The following is a 12,588-nucleotide window of genomic DNA, read 5'->3' on the forward strand; positions in this document are numbered from 1 at the left end:
CTTTTTGAGTGTGTAAGTGGGAGAGAGACACATAAGACCAATGAGGCAAAGTCCAAAAGGATGTTTACATGGCATAGGAGCATCATTTTACAGTGGATGATTCTCTATGCTGATTAGCAAGATGTGTGTGTGTGTGTGGGGGGGTATTTGGTCTGTGCTTCAGGCATGAACATGTCTTGCGCTGGCCCTGGGACAGGCACCTAATCACTTGCCACGATGGGCTGCCCCTTTTAAATTGGATGGGTCCATGCCTGCCTTAAATATGTAAAACCCAAAGCAGCCGTTTCCTCTTTAAAGCCTGGTTTCAGGTTCCTCAGGGGGAAGAAGAAGAAGAAGAAGAAGAAGAAGAAGAAGAAGAAGAAGAAGAAGAAGAAGAAGAAGAAGAAAAAGAAGAAGAAAAAGAAGAAGAAGAAGAAGAAGAAGAGGAAACCCTCTCCTTCGACCTTGGAATGCGCTGGCATTCGGCCTCCCCGAGATCCGTGGCGGAATTCTCTGACATCCCTATGTGTGACAGAGAGGGGGAGAGGGAGAGAGAGGGAGAACAGGGTCCACTGTCTCTTGCCCAGATCCCCCAAAAGCTGGCGGAAGCCCTCTGTCATTATCTCTTCACATGCCTCTGCGTACACCTTTCCCTCCTCAAGGAATCAAGTCATCATTTCTTGGTACAATCTATAGACCACCTGTATGACAAATCAGGACTGGCCTGGTCAAATGTAACGTGAAAGTAAATGTTTGGGCTTGTATGCCAGAAATTGAGAGCCAGGGTGGTGTAGTGGTTAGAGTCCTGGACTGGGAATGGGGAGACCCGGGTTCTAGTCACTGCTCTGGCATAAAGTTCACTGGGTGACATTGGGCCAGCCACTGGGTCTTGTAAATGCGGTCCCGTTTAACCTCAGAACCTGCACCAAATGGGTCCGAAGCACCCCAGTGGGTAACCAAGCTAATCCCAACAGGTAAACATCACCACAGAACATCACTACAATACAGACGAGATTGTAAATTGAAACCATATTATGGCTTTTTTGCAGGAAATTGGGGAAAATAAAAAAATAAAGAAAATGGCATGGTGGTTATATGAGCATTAGAAACTTTCTCTCCAATTACAGGGAAAGAGAATGGAACAAAAACAGAAGATAAATCAAATCAAAAGAATTGAAATTGCCAAAGCTGGTACTATGAACGTGGCCAATAAGATAACCACTTGAGCTTCTAACATTGTTATGACTCCTCTTTCCAACTTACTCCTGTTTACTACTTGCGGTTCAAAGCTAAAGGAAAACAATTCCACCTATGTGTTAACCCTCCCATGGCCTCCTCCTGCTTCTTACTTGAATACAAAAACGTATGCTGAAGCATTACTAAGTTCCTCGAGGCATAGGAAGAATAGAGGAAGGAGTTGAAGTGCACAGAAAACTCAAGACTTGGGAATAATCCAGTTGTCACCTCTGAAGAGGGGATTCCAAATCCGCTCGTCAGATATAACCTCCAAGTCCCAAGCTTAGAAAACAGTCCAAGTCCCAAACCCAGAAATCACTCTAAGTGCCACTCTTGGAAATCATTCTAAGTCCCAAACTCAGAAATAACTCTGAGTCCCAAAGTCTAAGGGTCTAAAGGGGTCCATAGTTACCTAAATCTGTGGATCTGGTGGCACGGCAGAAAGAGGGAAGTGGAACAGCAGCAGCAGCAGGAACAAAAAGCATCACCCAGAGCTCTCATTCTCTGGGCTTTATACCCCTGCTCTGGTCAAAGGTGGGGCCTAAGGAACAATGAGACAATCACCCTCCATTAGGAAATGGGGTGCGTGTGGTTAGAGCATTTGCTCACCAATCAGAAACAAGGTGTCCCATCTATCTCCCATAATTTTATTTCATGTGTCTCGGGAACGTGTCTGGCACCATTACAAATGGGCTACTTTGAAATGTCCCAACATATGACCCAAAGTCGACCATCTGGACATGCTATCTTGATTGACACATTTCTCTTTGGTATATCTTCTTTGAACTCCCGGTCATCTTTGGCCATGTTTGGTCATATCCGCCCAAACACCTCCTCCTAATTGTTGCTTGTGCTCAGGGCTACACTTCCCTGCCCAACTAGCATCGAGTAAGGACATTCTCTTATCAGCAGGTGTACACCACGAGAAGTCAAAACAGTACTTGTCCTTCTCTCAGCAGGCATCTGAGCATGCTCAGTTCTGCTGTTCATCTCACTTAGACACTCTACCAGTACATCATGGCCTTGAGCAAGCTCTGTAAAGCCTCTTGTAAAGACAGCTGAATTTTTTTCCCCTTCTTCAAAGACTAGGGATGTACGAAAGTCACTTACCTTTTCGAAGGGTGACATTCGCGGTGGGGGGAGGCGCTCCGTCCCTCCCCCAGAAATTCTCTCTGGCCAGCTCTGCTCTGCGGAGATTCCATGGAGCTGCCAGCCGGGGCTGCCCGCAGCTGGACATCCGGCCACTGGGCAGCCTGCAGGGACACAAATGGCGGCTGCCGTAGCCACCACCATTTGTGTCCCTGTATTTTGCCATGAGAGGCTATGTAAATATTTACATAGCCTATCACAGCAAAATACCAAAAAAAACAGCAGACGCGAATGGCGGCACCTACGGCGGCCGCCATTTGTGTTCCCTTTTTTTTGGTCATGATAGCCTACATAAATATTTATGTAGGCTAAAACGGCAAAAAAAAGGGAATGCAAATGGCGGCCGCTGTAGCCACCGCCATTTGCGTTCCCTTAGTTAAGCCGTGATAGGCTACGTAAATACAAATGTAGCCTATCACGGCTTCTGCAGGGACGCAAATGGCATCCCTGCATTAGCCGTGATAGGCTACGTAAGTATTTACATAGCCTATCATGGCTACATGGAAGAAGAGAATGGCAGCCACAGACGCGGCCGCCATTAGCAAGTCAGCGCAGATGGCAGCAGGTAGGTGCTCTGTTCCAGCCCCATTTTGCGGGGTGGGGGGGCGGAGGGGCTTCGTTCCACTATGGATTTCAGGGGGCTGAATGCACTGGCATTTGGCCTCACCAAGATCCATGGCGGAATTCTCTGACATCCCTATCAAAGACAGTCCTGCAAAATCTCAGTTAGAGTCTCAGTTAGTGAAATAACATCATTTAGTATAGAATCACACTTCACCGTCTTCTCGCCCAGGGGTCAAGAGTCTGGAATATAAAGCTGGTTATGAGTCTGCGGTCTTCTAGGGGCTCATCTTGTATGCCTCCCCCAGATTAAATCAGCCATCTTTACTCCTTGTTAACCCTTTTTAGTACCAGATCAACAGGTCTCAGTCTAACTTACCTCACAAGTTTGTTATGAGGATGAATGGAGAGGAGGAGGATCTTGTACACTGCCTTGGGCTCCTTGGAGGTAAGGTGGAATATAAAAGTAACAAATAAGTAACCTGGACTATCTTAATACCTTTAGCCTTTCAGAAATGGTATTGGCAGTAGGGATGTCAGAGAATTCCACGACGGATCTCGGTGAGGCTGAATGCCAGTGCATTAGGCCCCCTGAAATCTGTCGCGGAATGAAGCCCCCGCCCCCCAACCCATGAAAGGCATGTGGGACGAAGTCCCCGCCGCCCCCAACCCTCAAAAAGCATGCAAAATGGAGCACTTACCTGCTCCCGTCCACGCTGCTTTGCGAATGGCGGCTGTCCTGTGGCCACCATTCGCTTCCTCTACATCGCCGTGATAGGCTACGTAAATACTTATGTAGCCTATGACGGCTAATGCAGGGATGCCATTTGCATCCCTGCAGAGGCCGTGATAGGCTACTTAAGTATTTATGTAGCCTATCACAGCGGGGGGGGGAAACTAGCGTACACAAATGGCAGCTTGGCCGTGGAGCGGAGCTGGCCAGGCAGGATTCCAGGGGGGAGGACCGGATCGCCTCCCCCCCATCTAGGATTCTGGGAGGAGGGATGGAGTGCCCCCCCAGTGGAAACAGAATGGAATGGAAGGTAGGTGTTCCACCCATCCCTAATTGGCAGCATATTGGGCTGCTCAAACTTTTTTTCTCATGTGATATCATACTTGTGTTGGCTAGTATGCTAGATTGACAGCACCACCCCATGCATGTTCACTCAAAAGTGGGTCGGTAGAATTAGGACAGATAATTTTGAGACAACCTATACTAAAGCTCTTGAAGGTCGAGTCACCATCACTGTGGACACCTCTATCAGCATTCCATATCTGCAGCTGGCCAATTCGAGATCTGAAGACGTGGCTATGTATTACTGTGCAAGACACACAGTGGGGAAAACCACATGCATAGTACTTCATAAACCTTCCAGCGAAGTGCTGAGAAATTTCTGCCAGAGGCCATGGCAATGAACATTGAAACTGAACTGTCCTTGACCCAGAAGATCCTCAAATCATAGAGCTAGAAAGGAGTTAAATTCTCTGCAGAGCCTTGTCCTAACACAGAAATCGTCATAGATCAGCTCTTCTATAGAACAACTTGGACAATTCGGATCTTAGAGAAACAAGAACTGGATATACCACTGAAATGTTTCTAGAGACCAAGATGCTCCATATGGAATCAAGCCAAGCCAAGCCAAGCTGCTTTGTGTAAGGTGCAAAGGCCAGCCAGGATTCAAAACAGACACCTCCTGACTGTTGTTCATCATGAAGAGCCATTGCCATTCAAGGCTTTCAAGTGGAGGAAGAGCAAGGTATATATGTCCTGCCCAGCAGGCCAAGGGGCTCCATAATCCAAGGCAATCAATGGGTTCTGTCTCCTACCACCCTCCTGTATCCACCCTCTTAGCAGTTGCTGCTTTCTCTCCTCATCCCAGCTTCCATTGTTCAGAGTCCCCAATTCGGAGGGCAATCTGACCTACCACTACACAGACTCATTCCTAGGCCTTGCCACAGTCCATGTTACCCAATTTCAAATAAAGGACCAGTGAGCTGTCAAGCATGAGTCCAAGAGGTGGTGAATTTCTCTTGGATGGTTGCTAGATGATGAACAATAGGAAAGCAGCCATTCTAGCCTTTATGTTGAAAACTGAAGGTTCCTGTGCACATAGTGAAGCTTTGTTCAGTCATTAAGTTGTGTCCGACTCTTCATGACCCCATGGACCATAGCACGCCAGGCCTTCCTGTCCTGCGCTCTCTCCCGGAGCGTGCTCAAGTTCATATTCATTGCATCGGTGATGCTATCTAGCCATCTCATCCTCTGCCGTCCCCTTCTCCTTTTGCCTTCAGTCTTTCCCAGCATCAGGGTCTTTTCCAGTGAGTTTTTTCTTTGCATTAGGTGGCCAAAATATTTGAGCTTCAGTTTCAGTATCTGTCCTTCCAATGAGCAGTCAATACGTTCCATGGGGTTTTCTTGGCAAGAATACTGGAGTGAGTTGCCATTTCCTTCTCCAGTGGACCACATTTTCTCAGAACTCTCTGCCATTACCTGTCCATCTTGGGTGGCCCTGCACGGCATAGCTTATGGCTTCACTGAGTGACACAAGCCCCTTCGCCACAACAAGGCAGTGATCTATGAAGGGGATAGTGAAGCTACTAAGTGCACATTGTCTTACAGAAGAGGTTACTCTGGTGGATTTCCCATGATGCAATGAGAGAACAATCTATGAACTGGCATTGGAAGGGAGAAGAAGAATTTGATGTGATGTCATAAATGATAGCAGCACCTAAACATTAAACATTGGCTCAAACTGATCTTTTACTAGACTCTGTCTCCTGTGGCTTGAAAATGTGCTGCATCATGTGTTAATCAGCTCCTCAACACAACTTGTTTTGTGAATGGCCTCTATTAATAAGGTCATTCACTGACTGTACTTTTTGCTTTCATGTGTCTCTAAACTGGTGGTTTACATCCCCTCCCTGCAGCCATGTACATATATACTCCAGACACTGTACAATTCAGTCGTTGAGGCGGTCCTGGCCTATTCACCAGACCACCAGCGTCTTCAAGGGTTACCTGGTATAAAATGTCTATATTTATGGGAAAGGAGCATAGAAAGCCAAAAACATACCATTAGAAAATAGTCAGATCCACTGGACTGTCTCCATAAGGGGAATACCTTGTTTTTTATTACATGCAGGACAGGTCATTAAGAAACTTGTCAAGAATTTCACTTCCATTACAGTCATGGGTGCAAAAACTCCCAGGACACCCAGTCTCCAAATGTTGTATCCTCGACATGTTACTTTTATTTACTGAAGGCTACACCAGAAAGACAGTTCCATATTGCCATCAGTGCTGTTCATATAAAAGAGGAGCAGAGGCACAAATTAGAACTTGCTTCTACTCAGAAGCAATTCTGCTTGAGTACACCTGAGAGTAAGCCTCCACGGTCTCTCTGAACAGACATCACTGGGGCCAGCATGATCAGATCTGATAAAGGGCAGCTTTATTTGTTCATATGAAGTTAGGTCCAGCTTTTATCTACAAGTGGACAACCTGAAGCAGGAAGACATGGCTGTCTTGTATTGCGCCAAAGAGACACTGCAGTGGGATTAGTATATGAGCTGAGACTACAAACTTGAGGCTGTGAAAGTAAATGATTACAAGTGGCATTAAAGAGCTTTGCATGAAAGGGAATTAGCTGAATTCAGCACAGTGGGTGGCGCACATGTCGTACAACATGGCACAACAGAGCAAAACTATCTGCAAGCAGAAACCACAAATGAGTGAAAGAAACCACAACAGAGAGAAGTAAAAGTGGCTAATCTCATTAGGCGGCGAGCCCCGCAAACCCCTCACAAATATGTTACATGTTACACATATAACAGCAGTCATAGTTGGTGCCTCTGCTCATCTCTTATACTATTAGTAGGACTGATGGCACCATGCAAATGACTTTCTGAAGTAGCCTTCATTAATCAGAAGTGCCTTGCGGAGGAAACAGAATTCAGGATCCTTGATGGACTTCAGTTCCTCTTCAGGGTTTGGGAGGTTGTTGAAGTCATTAGAAGTCATGGGACTGAAGCTGTTCATAATAAGTCTCCTAATGACCTTGCCTGCATATGAGAATAACAACAACAACAACAACAACAATGTTTTAAATTTATGAAGACAATCCAATGGTTCCCTGGGCATTTTCTCATCTTTGTCCTTCTATGTCCTTTCTCCATGAATGCAGACATTTCTTCACAGCTTACCCTCACAGAGTCTGGTGGTGGTGTGAAAAGGTCAGGAGAGACTCTACAGCTGACCTGTACAGTGTCTGGATTTTCTCTAGCAACCTATGATGTGAACTGGATCCGTCAATCCCCAGCAAAGGGACTGGAGTGGGTCGGATGTATGGGGCATGATGGTAGACTTTACTATAACAGCACTCTCAAACATTGGCTCACCATCACGAGGGACACTGCAAAAAGCCAGGTGTTCATGCAACTGAGTGGCCTTACGCCCGAACACACAGCAATATATTACTGTGTAAGATGCACACCAAGGAAAACGTCCTTAGAGGTTGTACAAAAACATGCCTTCTTAAAAATAGCAGGCCTTAGTCATTCACAGGTGTGTGAGCAACAGCTGAAACACAGCCATTTTTCACCCTGTCTGCTTCTCCAATCTCAAATGCATGATGTCTCACACCATGGATAGTGTATTCATTGAAATGCATTCAGGAATCACCAAAACACTCTATACTGAATCTGCTACAGCCATGGGATAATGAAACTGCTCTCTACACTTTCCTTAATGGATCTGAAGTGTCACTCCAACCCATCTTAGGTTAAAACTAGACATTGATTAGGCATCTGTTAAGCACACTTCCCAATTTTGGTCAGGATTCAGTATGGTAGGAAGCTGCCATTTTAATTTTCCAGAAGTCTCCTTGGAGTGGTACTGAGTGGCATCATAGTGCATATGTCACCCAAGGGGACCTCTGGCAATTTACAATGGAACCTTCTGCCTGCCTGGAGGAGTACCACCACCATTGGCAACCCCCACACCACTACACACACACACACACACACACATGCTTACCCTTTTCTTCAGTTTTGTCTGCCCCCTCAAATCTGAAATATATTTTCTCTGTCTGTAAGCTGGGTTTCAAAAGGAAGGGTGCTTACAGCTGAGCCCAAGACTATATTTTTTCTTCATAAAATGTGGTGACTTCCTTCTTCATGACTGCTTTGCTTCTCCTTTGCTTTTCTTGTGCCCGTGGGGCAGTTGAAGAAGCTGCTGCTGCAAGTCAACCTCCGAGCAGAACCAACATGCCCATGTGTCGATGGCACCAGATTAAAACTGCGAAGGCCTTGAGTCTGTACACTGGGGCAAATACAGTTGTGAATTATTGGAGAGTCAAGCTAGTGGAATAACCATCATAGTAGTTCATAATTAAAAAGAGCTTCAGGGGTTTGGAAATGCTACACTTCACTTAGAGGCCCCAAGCTTCCCTTTTTGAAGACTACTTTCATGCTGCATAAGGATAGTGTTGTGCCTCTGCTCATCTCTTCTATGAGTAGCACCATCATGATGCCGCAAAGAACCTTCTGGTGTGGCATTCATTAAACTGAAGTAACTTGTAGAGGACACAGAATCTGAGCAATCATCATTCATGGGTTTGAGTGCCACAGATGGAAACAAGTGATTGGGGGGGGGGGTATGAGAAATCCATTTCAATTCGTTTTCCATCAGGATATACCCAGTTTATCCCCTTCATGGATCACTGCCTTGTTGTGGCAAAGGGGCTTGCATAACTCAGTGAAGCCATAAGCTATGCCATGCAGGGCCACCCAAGATGGACAGGTCATGGCAGAGAGTTCTGACAAACTGTGGTCCACTGAAATGGCAACCCACTCCAGTATTCTTGTCAAGAAAATCCCATGGAACGTATCACAAGGCTAAAAGAGATGACGCCGGAAGATGAGCCCCTTAGGTCAGGGAATTTCCAAGTAGTGCCAGAAAGAGTGAAGTGGCTGGGCTAAAGCCGAAAGGACACTCAGCTGTGGATGTGTCTGGTGGTGAAAAGAAAGTCCGATGCTGTAAAGAACAATATTGTTTAGGAACCTGGAATGTCAGATCAATGAATCAAGGCAAGCAGGAGATGGCAAGATCGAACATCGACATCTTGGGAATCAGCGAACTAAAATGGACAAGCATGAGCGAATTTAATTCAGGTGACCATTATATCTACTACTGTGGGCAAGAATCCCTTAGAAGAAATGGAGTAGCACTCATAGTCAACAAAAGGGTGGGAAAAGCAGTACTGGGGTACAATCTCAAAAACAATACAATGATCTCAGTATGAATCCAAGGCAAACCGTTCAACATCACAGTAATTCAAGTCTATGCCCCAACAACTGAGGTGGAAAAAGCTGAGGTAGATCAGTTCTAAGGAGACATACAACACCTTCTAGAACTAACACCAAAAAAAAATATGTCCTTTTCATCATAGCTGATTGGAATGCTAAAGCAGGATGCCAAGAAATAGGGATGTATGAAAGGTACTTACCTTTACATGGATTATGCTGATGCTGGGGGGAGGCGTTCCATTCCTCCCCCTGGAATCATGGCTGGGGGGAGGCACTCCGTTCCTCCCCACCCCCGGAATCCTGGCTGGCTGGCTCTGCTCTGCAGGGATTCTGCAGAGCCACCGGTCGGCTCCGCCAGCAGCTGGACATCCGGCCATAGCCGTAGCCGCCGCCATTTGCGTCCCTGCAGTCAGCCGTGATAGGCTACGTAAATGTTTACATAGCCTATCACGGCTGATTTTTTTTTAAAAAAAACAAAAACGCGCGTACGCAAATGGTGGCACCCATGGGCGCCGCCATTTGCGTTCCTTATTTTGGCACGTCTTAGTCTACGTAAACATTTAAGTAGACTAAGACGGCGAAAATAAGGGGAACGCAAATAGCGTAGACGCTATGCTATTTGCGTTCCCCTTATTTTCGCCATCTTAGTCTACGTAAATGTTTACATAGACTAAGACGTGCCAAAATAAGGAACGCAAATGGCGGTGCCCATGGGCGCCGCCATTTGCATACGCGCATTTTTTGGTTTTTTTTTTAATCAGCCATGATAGGCTACGTAAACATTTACGTAGCCTATCACTGAGTTTTTTTAAAATCTAGCCGTGATAGGCTATGTAAATCTTTACGTAGCCTATCATGTTTTTTTGTTTGTTTGTTTGTTTTACCTGGAAATGGTGGCAGCGGCAGCCAGTTGGAAGACCAGCTGCCACCGCCGAACCGCCGCCGGAGCCGCCGCCGGAGCTGCTGCCGGAGCTGCCGCCGCCGCCAGGAAGATTCACCTAAGGTAAGTCGCATCCCGGGGGGGGGGGCATTCCGCCACCGATTTCATGGGGCCGAATGTGCTGGCATTCGGCCTCCCTGATATCCGTAGCAGAACTTTCGTACATCCCTACCAAGAAATAACCGGGACAACAGGCAAGCATGGCCTTGGTGTACAAAATGAAGCAGGACAAAGGCTAATAGAGTTTTGCCAAGAGAACACACTGATCATAGCAAACACTCTTTTCCAACAGCACAAGCGGTGACTCTACACATGGACATCACCAGATGGTCAATATCGAAATCAGATTGATTATGTACTTTGCAGCCAAAGATGGAGTAGCTCTATACAGTCAGTAAAAACAAGACCTGGAGCTGACTGTGGCTCTGACCAGGAGCTTCTTATTGCAAAATTTTGGCATAAATTGAAGAACGTAGGGAAAACCACTAAACCATTCAGGTATAACCTAAATCATATCCCTTATGAATATACAATGGAGGTGAGGAATAGATTTCAGGGATTAGATCTGATAGACGGAGTGCCTGAGGAACTACGGACGGAGGTCCAGAACATTGTTCAGGAGGCAGCAACGAAATCCATCCCAAAGAAGAAGAAATGCAAGAAAGCAAAGAGGCTGTCTGATGAGGCTTTACAAGTAGCTGAGGAAAGAAGGGAAGCGAAAAGCTAGGGAGAGAGGGGGAGATATATCCAACTGAATGCAGATTTCCAGAGAATAGCAAGGAGAGACAAGAAGGCCTTCTTAAATGAACAATGCAAAGAAATGGAGGAAAACAACAGAATGGAAAAGACTAGAGATCTCTTCAAGAAAATCGGAGATCTCAAGGGAATGTTTTGTGCAAAGACGGGCATGATAAAGGACAAAGAAGAAGGCAGGGACCTAACAGAAGCAGATGAGATTCAGAAGAGGTGGCAAGAATACACAGAAGAACTATACAGGAAAGATCTGAATGTCCCTGATAGCCATGATAGTGCAGTTACTGAACTTGAGCCGGACATCCTAGAGAGAGAAATCTAGTGGGCTTTAGGAAGCATTCCTAACAACAAAGCTAGTGGAGATGACAGTATTCCAGCTGAGCTATTTAAAATCCTAAAAGATGATGCTGTTAAAGTGCTGCACTCAATATGCCAACAAATTTGGAACACTCAACAGTGGCCGCAAGACTGGAAAAGGTCAGTTTACATTCCAATTCCAAAGAAGGGCAATGCCAAAGAGTGTTCAAAGTACCGTACAATTGCGCTCATTTCACATGCCAGCAAGGTTATGCTCAAAATCCTACAAGCGAGGCTTCAGCAGCATGGGAACCGAGAAGCACCAGAAGTACAAGCTGGGTTTCGAAGAGGCAGAGGAACTAGAGATCAAATCACCAACATTTGCTGGATCATGGAGAAAGCAAGAGAATTCCAGAAAAAATGTCTATTTCTGCTTCATTGACTATGCTAAAGCCTTTGATTGTGTGGATCACAACAAACTGTGGCAAATTCTGAAAGAGATGGGAGTACCAGACCACCTTACCTGTCTCCTGAGAAACCTGTATGAGGGTCAAGAGGCAACAGTAAGAACCGGACATGGAACAACCGAGTGGTTCCAAATCGGGAAAGGAAAACAACAAGGCTGCATATTGTCACCCTGCTTATTTAACTTACATGCAGAGTACATCATGAGAAACGCCGGGTTGGATCAATCACAGGTCGGAATTAAGATTGCCGGGAGAATGATCAACAACCTCCGATATGCAGATGATACCACCCTAATGCCAGAAACCGAAGAGGATCTCAATAGCATCTTGTTGAGGGTGAAAGTGGAGAGTGCAAAAGCTGGTTTTAAACTCAACATTAAAAAAAACAAAGATCATGGCCTCTGGCCCCATCACTTCCTGGCATATGGAAGGGGAAGAAATGGAAGCAGTGACAGATTTTATTTTCTGGGGCTCCAAGATCACTGCAGACGGTGACTGTAGCCAGGAAATTAAAAGACGCTTGCTCCTTGGGAGGAAACCTATGGCAAACCTAGACAGCATAGTAAGAAGCAGAGACATCACCTTGCCAACAAAGGTCCGTATAATCAAAGTATGGTTTTCCCAGTAGTAACATATGGCTGTGAGAGCTGGACCATAAGGAAGGCTGAACGCCGAAGAATTGATACTTTTGAACTGTGGTGCTGGAGAAGACTCTTATGAGTCCCCTGGACTGCAAGTAGGTCAAATCAGTCCATCCTAAAGGAAATCAACCCTGAGTGCTCATTGGAAGGACAGATACTGAAGCTGAAACTCAAATATTTTGGCCACCTAATGCGAAGAGAAAAAACTAGGGATGACAGAGAATTCCAGCATGGATTTCAGTGAGGCTGAATGCACTGG

Source organism: Heloderma suspectum, chromosome 6 (genome assembly GCF_057233095.1).
Source record: "Heloderma suspectum isolate Gila_16-S chromosome 6, 16-S_ref, whole genome shotgun sequence".
Classification (NCBI taxonomy): Eukaryota; Metazoa; Chordata; class Lepidosauria; order Squamata; family Helodermatidae; genus Heloderma; species Heloderma suspectum.